Genomic DNA, 17993 nt, shown 5'->3' with positions numbered 1-17993 from the left:
TTATATGATCATCCAACATCTGGACATGGTAATATTTACCCATCATGCTGTGCAAATATCTTCAAAATTTTAGAATATACTATGTGATTGAAGAAAACTTTTTTTATTAATTAAAAAGGCTTTATGCAGCAGTTAGCACAAAAAACCCAACTTTTACATGGGTTCAAATTGACAGCAGAAAGTAACTTTAAAAACAGAGAAGACAAAAGTGAAACCATGTACCTTTTAAGTACCTGACACCAATTATTTATCAAGCAGGACCTGCATGAAATAATGACAGGAAACCTGAAGCAGCGCTGCCCACTATTAGTCTTACTCTGAAGTATTTCGTCTTCATGGTTTTCTGGCAGCATTAGGAAAGAAATGGATTACTGCAAACTTTATTCCAAAAGTGAAACTAAAGAGCCTGCTTGTTAAAATCAGAGAAGACCCCAGGATCTGACCTACTTCAACAAACACGAGCCGATGCCTTTCAAAGGGCCTCAGATCCTACTCTTGAACATCAGTAGAGGTCTACAGGGAGTTGAAGCTTTGTGTGCAAAGCAGCAAAAAAAATGCTGAACTGAGGAAAGCTTTTAGATATACTTTTGTTCTTTATTTTAGGTTTGAAGTTCCTTAAATGAAAGGTAATAAAGTTGAGACGATGTTTTAATGTCTGTCTGCTGCAGGCGTTGTTCTTTAAAAAGAAAAAAATAATATTTCAAATGATTTCCTTTTCAAATCTGCCATGATTTTTAAGTCTTTCAAAGAATAATTTTTAGGCTTCACAGGTTTATTATGCAGTAATATACCCCAATTTTAAATGCAGTGCCAGCTTTCTTGCAAAAACAGCTCAGGCATAACTAACATTTTCATTCTGTCTGATAACATATCATTCAGGCTGTAATTCGCTCACATATCACCAAATTAAGGCGTTTTTCTTTTGTTTTTGGAGTCGTAAACTGAGCTCGTAGCTCTGCTCAAGTTGAGTTTTTCTGCCATGCATGCAGAACTGGTTTTCTGGGCACTTGAATGTCTTCCTGAGTTGCTTCTCTGTCTGCTCATCCCTGGGAGAACTGGTGAGCAGATGGAAGGTTGAAGTGGCTGAAAGGTCTTTGTGACAGTTGGGAGCCCGGTAGGCTCTCCTTTGAGCAGAAAAAAGGAGAATAATGATAATTCTACGTCTGCTGCATTAACAGGCCTTATGCTCAGGAGGATGGAGCAGATGCTATGTGTGCTCTGTATTCTGCCTGCCATTTCCTCTGACTTGGAGTGACAGTAAAGTTATATATTGTATTTTTTAATTTACATTTCCAGGACAGTTCCTCACTCTGTAATATGTATTGCACTTCACCTTGCAATATTCACTTAATTTACCGTATTTTTTCGGACTATAAGCCGCTACTTTTCCCCCCACGCTTTGAACCATTCGGCTATAGCCCGGTACGGCTTTTCTGTGGATTGTTCTTAAACCACCAGGGGGCGCTTTAGCAGGAAGTGAGTCGTTGGAAGTCAGAATTGGAAATCGAAGAAGAAAGTGCTGATTTTCATTTAGAACAAGCACATGCTAGCAGCTAGCAGATGGAGAAAGGTTTTCAAACTCATACACCCTCTTCATGGAAACAAAATGAAGAAGTTCACGTGATGCAACTTTTAAGTTGAAGGTTATCGATTTAGCAGTACTGATCGATAGCGGCTCCATGTAAGCTCAGCGTGAACAAAACCATGGTTCGGCGTTGGAGATGCAGGGCTGCGTCCTTAATAGCAGGTTTATTCTGGACGCAGCCCTCTGCTGCCCTCTGCTGGGTCCTTGTGGAAAGCGGCGGAGATACCAGCGGCTTATATAAGTACGTTTCCAGTTAAAAAAGACAACAACTAAAAAAAAAAAAAACTTTGTAGGTGCAGCTTATAATAAGGTTTACTCTACTGTCCGGAAAAATCAGTAAATAAAATTTAAAGACTGATGAACAGCTTCATTGTCATTTGACATTTCAAAAACTTATTTTTCCTATTTTGTTTTTAAAATATACACATTAAAGCAAAATTGCAGCCAATCATAAATAAACTCTTAGATGAACATTTACAGAAATATCATTATCTTTTTATATTGTGATGTTTGAGTGACTCTTATAACATTCATAATTGTTCAACTGAAAATAACTAGCCGTTTATCTAGAGGTGCTTAACATCTTCATTTAGTTGCAGTTATTTCAGATGTGACTTTGACACAGATGATTATTACATTGAAGTCTCCTTGAATTAAGCAGACAATAGATGATAGTTCTGGAGTTGCGTTGAAAAACAATCGAGCTGCAAGATGCAATTAAAATGTTACCAGTGGCAAAGCTCTGGGACCTGATGGTTTCCCTGTAGATATGTACAGAAACGTCTTATTATTATTCGCCTCCATGCTCTACAAAAAGGTCAAAGAAATACAGGAAACCTCAAGTGAAATGTGCCAACATAGCTTTTTAAAATTCAGACCATAAAGTAATCTACTTGATTGAGGAAATAATTTGACAAGAATATATTTTTATTTTCTGCAAAACTGACTCAATCGGATACATTTTTAAAATCGCAACATCTAAATTGTGGAAAAGGCTGGATTTTTTTTAAATAATATCCTGTAAAAATTCAGAGTATTGTATATCTCAACCAATTCCTGCATGTAAACAAGTTAACTCTTTAGCTAGTCACTTTACAGGGTTGTCCACTTTCAGTCTATATCTTAAATGCATTGAACAATTTGTGACTTTATGTAATTCAAACTGAATTTTATCATTTAAAAAGCCATTTTATTCAATTGAAACCCCTTTTCCAGAGAGAATAACTACTGAATACATTTCTGAAACATCTAATTAATGGCCCTTAATTCACCTCAGTCCAACCGTCCCTTTACAGATTAGAAACATCAGGCGCTCAAGCATCAATATTTCAAATCAAGCTGAATGTGCTGACAAGATTAAATTACACAACAATGCAACAGAAGGTAGACTGTGATGGTGGAGAAGGCTCTCTCATGGAAAGACTGTCTTCAATCAAAATGATGGTCCTCTGTAAAATAAACCGACTGGTTCCACAGAAGATGCTGACATACTGAGTTAGAACATGCTCTGCAACTGAAGGAGAATAATTAGATCATAAAAAATGTCCACAAAGTATTCATGGTAAGATTGCCTGGAGAAATGGCTCGAGGGCATGTGAAGAGAGGGCAAGTTGAAGTCGCTGATGGGAATATGACATCGTGAAATCTGATACAATAAAGCTTTTATGCTAATTAAAATGAAAATCGACTCATTACTGTACTGCTGCGCCATTTGAAAGTGTAAAAATATGACATAACTTTAAGAGGCGGCAGTTGAGTAGATGAAAACTATCAGTTTTCTTGTTTTGGAAAAACTCGATGCCACTATTGGCTCTCCGAGCTTCACCTGACGTGAGGATGGGACCATTTAAACTGTCCTGTTTGACAAAGTGTGATGTGAAAGCAAACTCAGAATCGCACAAAATCTACCAGATTAGACAGTAAAACACAAAAAAATGCCAAGAGAGCTGAATAGTTTTGCATGGCACTGTAAACGGAAAAATAACGGCAGAACATCTACAGGCAGCTCAGCATCCTGGTGCATCACACTCCGCAAAACTCAGTACAGAAACACACGTTTAGTTCAGTCTCCTTTGCCTTCACCCTGAATATTATTTCCTATCCAAATCCTTTTGCTGAATTTTGCTCTTTTTATCGGATGCTGTTAATCTCACGTGTTGTACCTGTTGAGAGTACATGAGCAGTCTCTGTTGGCTTCAGTTAGTGGCTGATGAGGTTTATTTTGGCCACATGACAGTTGAGCTCCTCTGTGACTCTCGCCTTGTATCTGTGGTCTGTTCTTGATCCGGACTTTGGACATGGACAATGAGTGGATTACGGCTTAGCCTCTTTGACCTCTTTCCTCAGTCTTTGTGTCACAGATCAAGCCGTCAGACCTTGCATTATAAGATTTAAAGGAAATACTTTAGACCTTTTGCCTCTTGTGTCCTGGACATGGTCTTAGTTAGCCTGGGTGGTGTTAGGTAGGATCAGAGAATAAGCTACTGGTTTTCAAGGAAGAGGAAGGAGATGAAAGACGAGAGAACTGGCAGGGGAGGAAATCTGGCTTTTAAAGCGCTTTCATTTAATGAAACCTCTGCATCATCATTACTTTTTAAACTGATCTATTCAAAGAGACGTTTCTGCAGACAGGAATAGATGGCATCCTTCAAACTGTGCTTTAAAGGAGCTCATACTGATGAGCCTGGCTCTTGCTGACCCTTGTTTCAAAGCACTGGTGCATTCTTCATAAAGAGCCCAAGGGCCAAAAATATTAATTTCCATTTTGGGAACTTTCCAGTTTTGAGCAGAAGTTATTGATCTTAAACCGATGCCAAGTTCTGACGGTGCTTCTCGAGGGCTGCTTTGCGTAGACATTTGGAGATCATTTCAGTTCTTATCAATGTACCACAGTTTCTAGTTGTTCCTTTCCTAGTTTTAAGCATTTTATTAATTCATAATTCATATTGCAAATTTGCAATAAGCCATCTTCTAGTGAAAAAAGAGGACTTAGATCAAGTAATGGAGCAATATCCAGCTTACCAAGATTACACTAACCATTCCTACAAAACATGGAAATCATTTTATTCACATTACTGACCTGTAATAAAGATTAAGGGAAGTGAAAAAGATGGGGAAAATGTGGTATAGTTTGGTCATGTGATGCTGAGGAGGTGTTTGTTTTGGGATTTGTGCATGCACTGCATTTCTATCCAAAGCTTTGCTCATTAATTTCACTGTATGGGACATTCACTAATACACTGATTTCTTTAACCAGATGCCTTCAACCTGCAAATAATCTCAACAATCTCTCAATCAAACCCATGAAACGTCTCTGCATCGTGAATCCATTTGTAATTGTTTGCTTTGAGATTTCTCTTGCAATACTGTGAAGATATAGCTGCTCTCTCTCTCGAGCTCATTAATATCAGTGAAGGATAACGTAGTAACATAAGTTCATGGCCTCAGTGAGAAGAAATTAGACGCCCACACTCACACTTATCTATCTGCTAAGTGTGGTGATGTTGCGACACAAGCATCTTTCAGCTTTATTTTCTACAGCAGGTAAAGCAAGCTGTGTAGGCTACTGGCAGCTGCTGGATAGGAGGATTTAGAAAGCTTTTTCATTGTTTTCTGAGACCTGTGCGTGGGATGACTGTGCTGCAGCCATTGATGCTCTGGGATTTCAGAACAAATGTAATAGTTATTTGCTTTATTTGCCGGGGTTGATTGTGGATTGAAATCAGCGGGGGAGCGTTGCTGGCTGAGTAGCTTCTCTTTCATGGGCTGCCCCAAAGCTGGAGAACATAAACATAACCCTTTTTTAATTTTTCTCAAATGTATTCTGTTTTTTCCTTCTCTATGTAGAAACATTGGAATTGAAAATTTAAGCTGTATTCTTGTTTTCTGATTGTTCTTATTAGCAATTTTGGTGAGTTTTGATTTATTTTATCTTGGCCATAAGTCTCAACTCCCTTTTTAGTTTTATTTTTTTGTGATTCGATTTAATTTCATTTTATCTATAGAGCATCAACAACCAACATATCACATATCCACCAATATAAAATCTACTTTGGTGTGAATTCAAATAGTTAAAACTGGATCCTTTCATACTGTCAGGTTAAAGTTACATTTCCTACAATTCAGCTAGGTTCAAATTGTAATGTAATAGAGTGGAAACAATTAAAACAGGTCAAATACCAATTAAAATATGGTCTGTCTTACAAAAGCCCCAAAGATATTTTAGATTGTGATTGATTTCACGTCAAAACAACTTAAATTACAGGAGATAAATGAATGTTTGCTGACAACACATTGAAGCATTTTCAGAAGCTCTCTTTGACAAAGTACGTTTCTGACATTGAGCCTTATGTAGCAGATTCTTGCTCTCCAAGTGCACATCTGTGCCACATTTGTGGTTTTACGTTCCCTTTATTTGCCGTTTTAAACTCCTTGTTCGTTCCATTTTACCCCATTGTCTTGACTCGGTTATTTATCACTTTTTCAAGACTGTAACACACACACCTCAGTGTGTGTTACACTACAAAAAGCTCTGCTTTCACATTCTTTCAGAAAAATGGTAAAGGTATAATTTACACCCTGGAAATGGATACAATAACGCTTTTGAGATGAAAGTTTCTTTAAGTAGCAGTTTGAAGATTGGACTCTTCCAAAACTTGATCCAGGGATTGTTTTCTGAGCTTTTCATCTTGGTGCTTGGAGAAGATTCATAAATCTGGATCTGTAGAGTCTGTTTGATTTTACAGATTGTTTTAATCAGATGTTTTTGTTGCAGGCTCTTCTCTCTCAACATTCCTAAGATTGAGTTTCTGCTGGGAGGGGAAAAAGGACTTTGATGAAACCTTGTTTACTTAATTGGCTTTCCCCCTTTTTAAAACTTGCTCTTCTGTTGGCGTATTGATTATTTCATCATGTTATTGTTAGAAAATCAAGTGTGTTGCTTGCTGGTTTTGTGTGTGCGGCTCTTGACAACATTTGTCTCCCCATTTAATAGTTGCATCAATTAGTGGTTTGCCATAATAATAATAATAAATATAGCAAAATGCTAATGCTAAAATGTAGTGAAAAGTTTAATATTATATTTATATTTAACATGACATGTATTTAACATGATTTTAGATTTTATATTTAACATGACATGTGAAACTGTTATTATTTATTCAATAAAAATGCAGAGACGGTATCAGATAAGTGCACCCTTACTGCTTTAATTAGAAATAAGGTGGGTAAGTAGCACAGGGTGTAATTACGTTTCCCACAGCAGTGTAATTAGCTCCTGCAGTCTCACCAGTGAGCTTTGCTGCACGGTTTGGATGCTGCTGAAATGTTGAGAGACATCTGTGGGGTTTCTGTGTAAAATGCTCTGTTTTGTTAGTAATGGCCCCCTGCTGCTTCAGAGGGGCTTGTTCATTCAAGGTAAATGGAAAACAAAAAATCATTATGAAAGCTTAATGAAAAGAGACTTTTTAGAAGGCAGAATAATATAGTTTTTGTTATGAATGAGAAATTATTTCAAAAAGTGTGTTTTGTTTGAGTTTGTGTGCCTGAGAGTTTGGTTAAAAATATCTGTGTGACTACAATATCACATCAAGTCAGGACTATTTTACTGCAATGTTATTTTATTTTATTTATTTATTTTTTATTCTAAAACAATGAATGATGATTATCTAGGCCATCTGGGATTTCAGTGTTCTTCAGTATTATTAGTATACATTTTTAGTTCTTTTGAATTGCATTTTGTCTGACAGCTGTTCTTCTTACATAAACATGATTCCCTGTGTGATTCTGCAATGTGGTAATGTAAAAATGGAAAACATTATTTTACCCTTATGACTTTTTAACGGTAACATCAGTTTTATGACTGGTAGAAACTGATTTATAATGCTTTTTGTCGACACAAACGTTTTTGCATTTTATCGTTGTGACTCCCACTATAAACATTATAATATTCATAGTTTAAAAACCATTAAAAAATAGAGAAAAGTTCTTTGTTGTCATTTTTGACTCACTCTTGAAATTTCAACTTATTGGGAAATGTTTTCACAAAAAAACTAAATAAATAAAATAAGTAAAAACTAAATGAATGGGGGGAAAGGATAGTCGATACGAAATTGTTGCTAAAGACTCGACTGCTGAAGAAGAAATTTAGATTTTTTCCCCCCCTTGAAATCTGCTTAACTTTAAGTAATATAAAAATTTCTTCTGTTTTTTTTCTTAATCTTTTTTTTCTTTGCCTGTTCTTTAAAATAAAACAATATTTACATGGAGGTATACAAAGGAAAGTTTAAAAGTATATATTACAAGGTTTTATTCGACATTAACAAAAGAATATGTCCAATTTTGTCATGCTTCAATATTTTAGTAAAAAAAATTGCTTTTTATTTATCCAAAGCAGCCGTACAATGTCTAATTACATGTTCAAATTTTAAAATAAATATGTAAAATCAGAAATAACCTTCTAAAATCTTGAAATCTAAATAAAACCAGGGAGCATTAAAAATGGACAAAATATTTCTTATATTGTGATATAAATCAATATTGAATTATATGCATAATTTTATTTTTACATTTTTTACCATATCGCCCAGTTGTAAAGGCTATAAGTTGTGCTGATTAGGAAAAAAAAGAGAAAAACTCAATGGTTGAGAACTAAAACTGGCATTTCATAGAAAAACCCATTGACCTTAATGTAGGGTCTGTTCAAGGAAAGACAACTGGAGTTTGTTCTGCACAATCAGAACAATTGTTTCTCCTTTTTCACTGAATGACAGTTGACTTTTTCATTATACACAACATTTTTAATTATACTGAAGTATGTATTTAAGAGTTTAAAAAATTGTTGATCATTAGCAACATTCAGCAGAGCAATGTCAGAATTTTTCTGGTAAATTTCCTTTTTGCTTCTCTCCCTTTTTCTTCTCCTCTTTCTCTGAAGATCTGTTTTTCTGCTAAAGAACATTTCCATCTGTTCCCTGTTCCAGCCACCATTAGTTCTTTATTAATTGAAATATAATTCGTTCTCATTACTAAGACTGAGAGTTTGACTGATAACATATTATTCGGCACTAAATGGCTACCTGAAATCATTTTCTGAGATGTGCTCACAGAAAAGATGAATCCTCTGCAGAATCAGAGGTTATTTAATCTTAGCTACATTGAATGAATTTATCTGTAATTTTTGGTTATGCTTTTAGGACCTCAGGCACAGTTTATTGCCTATGCATCAATCCCCCTATACCTCCTTTTCTTTACTTTCTTTCCCCTCTCTAGCTGTCAAACGATGCCTTTTATGGACAAATCATGTGAGCAAGTCTTGGAATAATTTTTAAAACTATGTTTTTTCTGCCTGGAACTTAGTGCTATGCATGTATTTGAGGTATTTCAGGGATCATCTGGAGAAGAAATTACAGGTGAAAGACTTTGTGCTGGTGGATCGTAATCAGGTTGTAAGCAGGGCTTCAAAATGCAAAACGTTTTTCATTTGAAGCTCTACTTATAACCTGGTTATGTTCCAGCAGCACGAAATGCAAAACATTTCAACATTTTCCTGGACTTGAGGCTCTGATCAGGTGTGTGTGCAAAACGGCAACATCCCAGTGACTGTGATTTGATTGAATGAGTTATGAAAATAAAATATTGAAGTGGACGTTTTGTATGTTTCTCTGTGTAAAATAAATTGCTGCAGTCAAAACTATGACACTCTGAACATTTAACTGATGTTGGACAGTTTTGAGGGAATTGATTGAATCAAGAGGACATTGTACGCTCAGTGTGCAAAGAGGAAGTTGGTAAAGGAGCTGCTCAATTTATGTTGCGAGACCGGACAGAATTGGTTTTTAATCACAGGGATCGTAAGTTTCCAGAGTGCTTTGCATCGTTGTATGTTGAGGATTGTGTGACTTTGTGGGTTTGTTGAGAAAACTGGCTGTGTGAAGCTTTAATTTTTGCGAATTGATCTGATGTACCGCTCTCCTTGCTGCAAGAAAGCTCAGGTATCAGAAGAAATTTCCACTGCTTAAGGTTTTTAAACAGCCCTTGTAGAATCATTTTCACATATATTTCCACATTGCATTTTAAATGAACCAACTTTTTAAAGTGTGTTGACATGAACGCACCTTGAATCTCTCCTTTCTTTTGAAAGTTTCCAGCAGTCTGCCTTCACACTCTGCTTATTTCCAGTGAGGGCCTCCAGGAGTGGAGCTGCCAGATGTAAGTTTTTAGGCTGGTTTCCAATTACATCCACTAACACCTGCTCCAGTATGTAAAGAAGTAGGAAAACTAATTTCCTGGAATAAATATAAACATTAATAGGGTAACCTGCATGAACCTGATATGAACAGTAATTTAATTTCTCTTATAAACGATAAGACATAAGATAAGATAAGAGAGACGATGCGGGATGAGAGCTGCATGTGTGACGTCTTCCACGTCTTTGATTCTGTTTATCCCGTCTTCTTTCGATGTTCTGCTGTCTGCTGCTCTGCATCTAGTCTTTTTCATCATTTGTAGACTTGGAAATCTTTTGAAAGCAACAGTTGCCACATCTGTTTGTAAGTGGGAAAACTCGCTTACAGGTGGGGGGGCTTAGAAGATAAAGACAATGTAGCTTTAAAAAATTACCGCTCGATGAATTCTAGGAGAGTTTTGGGTTGTTTTGCTGAAATGCAACATGTATTTGCTTTATTTTGCCGCTATAGATGAGATTCAAGGCTGAACAAAGATTTTACTGCTGTGTGTGCTGTGCAGGAAGATTAAATATGGAAGTAACAAGCCAATTATAGCTTGTACTCTGGATTTTCCCACTTCAGAGAGGTGACTTTTCTCCTCTTGTCTGACCCCTGCTGTGATGAGACACTGCAGCCACTTTGCGTCGTCTCTGTGGGTGCCGCATATGAGCATTTATGACTACTGTGACACCCTCTTTGCAAGCTTTAATTGCCTTTTCCAAAACATGTTTAGAAAATAATAACTTCACGCTTTATTTTTCCCCACTTGTGCATCATCTGCACACAGCGTCACGTTGTTGTCGGGGGGGTTGTGTATTTGTGAGTACACAGGACGACTGTTGGAGATGGTAGCAGCATGGGGCGCTCAAATGTCACTGCTCTGATGAAAGTGCTTCCCCTCGGCAGAATGTGTGTTTGATGTCCCCCAGAGAGAGAAAACTGACAGATCTGGATTTGCGATTATATGAATCAGTTTGTCTGTGTGCCTATTTGCGATGCAGCAATTTTATTTTAAATGTCGTGCTGGCGTCGCACACCCTCACTAGCTCAGGCGGTATGTTGACAATCTGACAGCTGAACTGTTAATTTGAAGTTTACGTCCTGTGCTGCACATGCAGACATTAAGAAGACCTTAAAGGCTTTAATTTACCAATATTTTGTCAATGTACACATATTATTTGCTGCATACTTTTAGAGATGTGCTCCATAAACCCCTTATTGTCATTCATTTTTCTGTGATCTGTTTTAGAGCTTCTTTAATTCCAGTTTTTGCTAAATGTCTCAAAAATACTTTGAGTTGTTCTGTTGCTTGCAGCCAGGGTTGTCATCACGATTAAACTCCCTATAATCAATGCATAGCAATTAAAAAAAAAAATTCATTTTGATCGCTAACAATATCAACAGTGTCATTTTTTTCTTAAGTTGTACGTCATACATTCAGCCAGCGCTCCTGCTTACAGCACAATGATGGCTGACTAAAAAACAGTAAAACTCCAATAACATGACAAAACAGAACAGCAGCACTTTCATTAAAATAGATTTGGGTACCAAATTCAATACTTTTCTAAGTACCCACCGAATTCTGTCAGTACTACTGAGCACATGTTCACATAAAGTCAAACGGTACCAGGTTTCAGGACCTAAACGCATCATTGTGATGGGATGGGGGAAAAGTGGGGGATTTTCCATGCTTGTCCTGAATGCAGCATGTCGGACAAGAGTGTAATGATGTCAGCAGCCGCTAGTTCAGTAGACAAGCATGGCCGGTAGAAAACGCTCAAATGTTTGGCTCCAAAATGAGATGCAAATTATGCTAGTTGCTATATTTGTGACGCGAAGGCCGGCGGTAGTTTGAGAAAGCATCTCATTAAGCACAAGATTTTTCTTAAGAGTGCATAGTTTTTGATAGCCGCAGATCTACAATTGTTTTTTAAAATGTTTGTTTTCTCAGCAGCTGTCTCCATTTGCTTCAATCATTTTTGGCTGCAGTGTTTAGATTTCACTTGACCATGACTGATGGGCTTTTCACAAAGCAGCAAACCTGTCAGTGTTTCATCTTGCACACCAGCCTAAACCTCCTTTTGACTTTGTTCTTTATTTCTCTTGACTGTGTGTTTGCCACATACTGAGTCTTCCAGACAGCCAAAAAGTGTCTAATTACTTTTTAATAAAGTCTAAATTGCATTGAGAAGATCAACTCTGTTTGAAATCTGCATTTGGAGAACAGGACTGTTCCTAATTAGCGGTTTGGAACAGAACAATCTAATTAACGCCTATAAATTCAGGAACAATCAAGAGACCCTTTATTCTTGTTGAGATTTATTTTTAAATGGATAATTGACTCTTCATGGTGGAACAATCCTGACTTTTTAATCTCAGCATAAACAAGTGGCAAACTGTGGATGAGCTGATGCATCAGAGCATTTCATTCAAACTCAGATTCTTGTTTTTGACAAAAAAAAAAAAAAAAAAAATGAAGGCCAACAGCTACTTTGAAGCTTTTTTTCCATGTTTTGATCAAGTACTTGAATCGGCTGTGAAAAGATATGATTATTGCATCAAATTGTTTGTGCAGCTCTAGGTCAATACATGGTATGTTGATGAGTTAGAAATGTGAAGGCTACAGGCTGAGATTTGTGCCACTTCTGTTTTTAGACTTTGCACAAACTCAGCTGGCGACTGACACGTCTACTGTAAGGCTCAGTAACAGATCTGATTGATCTTTATGAAGCTATCCCTCCCAGCATGACTCTGCTACCCATCTTCGTCATGTAATGATTAATAATGCAGTTGTTAGAGCCGTGATCTGTCATTACTGCATGTATGCGTGCATATGCATACAAACAGAGCAACAGAGATTTTAATAGCGAATTAATCTGTGGATAATTGCGCGAGCTGTCAGGGTCATTAGCAGTCCTCCAGCCTGCCTCTTTAATGACTCACAAAAATCACGCCTTTATTATGATAATCTCTTGGTTTCTCAGCATGGGTCGACTTCAGTTTATTGGGCGTTTAATTAGATGGATCTTTGAAGGACCCACATGTACAGAGATTGGTTAAAACCAAACTCAACAAAAGCCACCTGTAGGGCAGCTTGTGTGGTATTTTGCCTACTCTGCTAATTACTACGCCTTTGTTGTAAATTTAACTTCTAATTAGTTATTAAAATATTAAAATAATTCATTTGACCAAAGAGTTGAATAATTAATCAAAGTTAAAATGAATGCATAAATAAGAAATGAAAGATTAATTTAGCTGCAGCCTCGTTTGATCTATAACAATCATGTACATTTTAGAGGATTGTGTAAGATCCACAAAAATAAAGCACACAAAGTGCTATTTTACTGAACTGCTAAGATAAGCAAAAGAAAATAAGTGTTGTTTTTAGCAATGAAGAACTCCTGTAGTTTCTGGAATAACAGCAAAAACTAATTTTCATGTGCTTAGAAAACAGTTTAAATTATAAAATTTTATGAAAACTGTTTTAACAGAACATTTGTTGCCCATAATAAAGTGATGCACAACTATGATGGGGATAGAAACAAGATGTGTTGAAACCTTGTATAAAAATCTGAAAAGTGTGGCTGGCATTTTTTTCGTCCTCCTTTACACTGAAATAAAACCCAGTCGCTTTACTCAGAGGTTTGGTAGTTGTGTTGTCAGCAGATTCTGGTGTTGTTTTCATCCGAGAATGGAAACGATTAACAAGCTGGCAAGAAGAGCGTTAACCAGAGAACCAATCAGAAGGAACTGTGCAAGTCCAGAGTGGCAGCATCATGATGTGGGGACAAGGAAAATGTGCAGAACTGTCAGACGAATGGAATCGAGGCATAAATCCAAACTTTAAACCAGAACTGCATCAAAGCATGTGCATGTTAAAATGGCCTAGTCAAATCAAAGTTTTTACCTAAATCCAGGAAAGAAATGGTGTCAAAATTCTAGATATTCATAGCTGGTATAAGCACACCCCAAGGTTTTGCAGCTGGGATTTCAGTGTAAGGTGAGCTCCACACTTTGAAGTTTATTTGTAAAAATAAAGATCTGAAAGTTTTATAGGCTGTCAGATAAAATCTAAAGAAAATATATGAAGGTAATGTTTGTGAAAATACATTGCCATTCCTCACAGAGGTATTTCTTTACCGTTCGTGAGTCAGATGACGATGGGCACGGCCAAAGCTGATTTAATTTTTAGATTTCTGTGAATATTGGAGGGTTGCCGTACAGATTTCTTATTTTTTTTATGTTTTTTGGTTTAGGTCATTTATTAAAGGCAGTGTCACACTGAGGACGTACGGAACATCAACTGTGATTTATTCCTCTTTTCAAGCTGATTCCAAGTTTCCAGACAACCCAAAAACTTTGACGGGATGTGGATTGTCAAAATGATTTTTTAATATTCACACTGACCGGTTTGAAGTTGATGTTTTTCAATAAACCTGCTACATTCATTTTGGAGAATTCAGGCTATTCACAGTAATATAAATCTGCAAATTCTCCCAACATGTTTTTCCTGGAAGGAAGAATAACAAATCAAGGTAGTTCTTACTTTAATTTTAAAGAAACATCTACAGTATGCTAAAAAATAATTTGTTCAAGGTTTCTTCTTGTTATTCACATTCGTGGACAGAAACTGGTGCATTTGAGTTAACAGTTCAGGTGTGAAAACTCCCTTAATGACTGATTTCATCCATGAATATTGTAGCCTTTGCCTGAAACCTGATATTTGTTGTCCATTTCACAACCTTGGTGGCTGAGGACAGTTTTCCGCACAAGAATTACACATTGAAAATTGAGTTTTATTTCATAATAGCTTTTGTGTCCTTGTTCCAGCAATTATATAGCAATGATTGTGTGTGTAGAGGCATGCTTGACTTCATTTTTGGTCTTTCTTTGAAATTCACTGCACTTCACTATAGAATAATAAAAAGTAAATCATTTTAAGAATAACACCCACGTCTACCAAGACATAGAACTTGCCCTTCTGTGTTTATTAAAATGAAAACTTAGAGGCTTTTTATCTATTTTTCTTGAGCTTATTTCACATGAGTGCAAACCTACAAAGTGCAAACCTAATCAGAACATTTGTCTGCAGCAGTAAAGTTAGTTAGTATGTTCATCACACATTACTGACGTAACATATCCGATCAGATATATATCAAGTACTAAGCTAACAAAAAGTTTTAATCACAAATGTAAAATATATAAAATGCAATAAATCAATCTGTAGTCTTCAGAAAAGCAGAGTGCTTGTGAGATTTCATTTGTCCTGTGATATCCAAATTTGTCTATCACTCATTTCTCAAAAGCTGAGCATTTTCAAAATTTTCTAAAGCTACTTGCACCTGGTGCTTATAAAAGTTGAAACAGTTTTTCGATGCTTTGGTATCTTAACCTTGATAATATGCAACCACTGCACAAACACACTGTTCAGTAGGATTATGTTGTGCAAGCGCAGATTCCTTTCATGACTGGCGTGAACTGCAAACAGTTGAGCTGTTGAACATATTCAGTAGTCCTGATGCATCGCTGGCTCTATGCAGGCGCAGCGTTAAGACACTGGGGGATATAGTTGGATCCACATTTCTCCTGGGCATTAGTGATCCTCTCGAATCAGCACTACAGCCTCGGTTTTCTGCCTCCTGTTTGCCAGAGTATCAACAGTCCTTAAGCTTGAATTCAAATCCCTATCTCACAAGACCAGCTTGAGGAGAGTATCCTTGACTCGTGCTGTGAGTTGTTGTTTTTTTTTTTTTTGTTGGTTTTATTTTCTTTAACCTATGGCGGTTCGAATGCACAGAAGAAAATCCCAGTCTGTTTTTATTTCCTTCCAGACTATAACCTCTTCCCTCACTGTGCAGCAGCTTTTATGATATCATCAATCAAAAACACAGAAAATTAATCGTCCTGTAAAGCTGTGCAGAAGAAGTCAGTTTTTAATGAGGCGTATATACAAACAAATACAAATACTCCGCTTTGCACCAGCTGATGTTATTTTCACTGACACATTCGTTTTATTGTGAAAGTTGGCAATATTTTTTGTCATAAAAACCTGAGCATCATAAAATTATCTTCAAAAACTAATTAAATTCTGAAAGTTGATGCTGAAATTAATAGTTTTATCAAGACATACATAAGCAACAACTGTATGGACAGAGGGTAATGTTTCCTGTGGCTGTTCATTTTGCCATCATGCCTTAATTGACAGCTTTCATTGTCGATTATTAGTTAGAAACAGGGTAGTTTTTAATTATTATTTTAGTAATGTAGTATTCTAATAAATATTTTGATGATTAATCGAGTAATTGAATAAAAATTTGATAAAATAAAATACTGGTAAATTCTACCATATTAGCAGTATTACTATTGGCTAAAATGTTCATATTTTTGGATCCCTAACAATTACTTTTCTATAGTTTAGAAAACTAACCAGTAACAATAATAGCTCATTTTTTAAGTTAACCAGGACAAAAATTATACAAAATCTGACATTATATTCAGCTTAATAAAAAAGAGGCAGGTTCACAAAGACACTTCTAAAATAATGTCTAAACTCCAGTTTTTATTTTATGTGTTCATCTGCAGTCCACTAAATAGATGAACTCTCACTTTGCCAAGTCTTGTCTGCCCATGTGAATGACTGGATTTGGTTCCTTCGTCACACACAGAAACATCTACCAGCTATGTACTGCCACAGTCTGCTACGCCACCCATTTGTATGAAGGATTGTATGAAATTTATTTTCTGGTTCCTCCTGTAAAGCTACACTTACTTTTATCATCCTCAGCACGACTGCCTGCTGTGTTCAGTCTCTCTGCACACCTGTATAAACACACCTGCATCGGCGTTCGTTCTGAACCGACCACCAGGCAGCAGCTCCAGGAGGAGAAAGGCTGCTGTACTCCAGGTGTCGTGCCAGGCTTTAGGGATTCTTATTGGTCCTAAATCTGGACATTATCATCAATTAATGAAATCCCCTTGGATTGAACTTGAAACTTGGACGTTTTGCTGCTAAAACTTAGTAGTCGTCAACAAGTCAGAGGCGGAAATGAGAGCGTTGCGCAACATAAATAATCACCCGACCGGGACACGGTGCGCTAAATAATACAACATAATTTAATAAAGCTTCGAGGCAAATAATTTCCCTTGAGGAATTTTAATAATCGCGATACTCGAATCATTCGAGGAATCGTTACCTCACTAGTTGGAAAACATACATTGTGACTTTTCAGCTGTTTATGTATCTTTTGAAGTTTTTCCTTTTATAAAATTAACTTGTTCATGTTTACTTACGATTCTTAATGGTGGATAAATTAAGAGCTGGTGAACTTATTGACTAGTTTATCTTTTAACCTTAAAAGATAAACTAGTTTAGGAATAAATGTTGTTATATTACTGCTATGATGTGTGGTTCTGTAAATTTAAAATATCGTCCACCTGACCTTTCTTAGATATCTTTATTTAAAAATAAAATCTACGTTCTGACAGTGCTGTGAAACATTGAATCATTCATTGCAGGATATTGCTTCAGAATTTGCAGAACTAGTCTGACAACATGCAAAATTAATAGTGTGCACCAAATTACGTGTTGCTTCTTTTACTCTTGAACAAATTCACACAAAACAAAAACACTCACTTCTGCAGTTTAAAATGTTTACACCTTGAATAAAGGATTAAAAAAAATCAGATTCTCTGACCTTGCAAAGCGATGCTATTGGTATAAAACTGAACACCTGTCACACAGTCTTGCAACAGATTACATGAGGAAGAGTACAGTGTGTTTTTGTCATAGTGACCTTTGCAGACTCATTAAACGGGTGAAACCAATGTCAAATGGAAAATAAAAGGAACAGGACATGAAGAGATTTTAATGTTAATCTGGTCTACTTAGGCTTCAGCCTGAAAAAGAATATTAAGTAAACTGTACTTTGTTAGAATAATAGGGGATATTTTCTTTTTTATGCATAGGATTCCTAATAACGACGTGCATCTATTACACAGGAGCATACCTGAGTATCGTTGTCGTTTCCTTCAGACCACATTGCACCGTCTGATGACTACCTACAGCGAGATAATGTAAATCATCTCAAATTGGATCTTGATATTAGTTTGTTTTGCTCCGATAAGCATCTACACCAGTGTTTTTCCACCTTTTTTGAGCCACGGTACATTGTTTTAATTGAAAA

At 36.4% G+C, this 17993-nt stretch overlaps 1 protein-coding gene across 2 annotated transcripts in view; it reads left to right on the top strand.

The window, feature by feature from the left end:
• Positions 1 to 17993, top strand: part of asic2 (acid-sensing (proton-gated) ion channel 2) — a 371338-nt gene that overhangs the window by 107543 nt on the left and 245802 nt on the right. The window lies entirely within an intron of this gene.

Source organism: Poecilia formosa, unplaced genomic scaffold (genome assembly GCF_000485575.1).
Source record: "Poecilia formosa unplaced genomic scaffold, Poecilia_formosa-5.1.2 Scaffold212, whole genome shotgun sequence".
In the NCBI taxonomy this organism is placed as follows: Eukaryota; Metazoa; Chordata; class Actinopteri; order Cyprinodontiformes; family Poeciliidae; genus Poecilia; species Poecilia formosa.
Note: the sequence above shows the minus strand (reverse complement) of the source record. Positions and strands in the feature narration are given on the sequence as shown.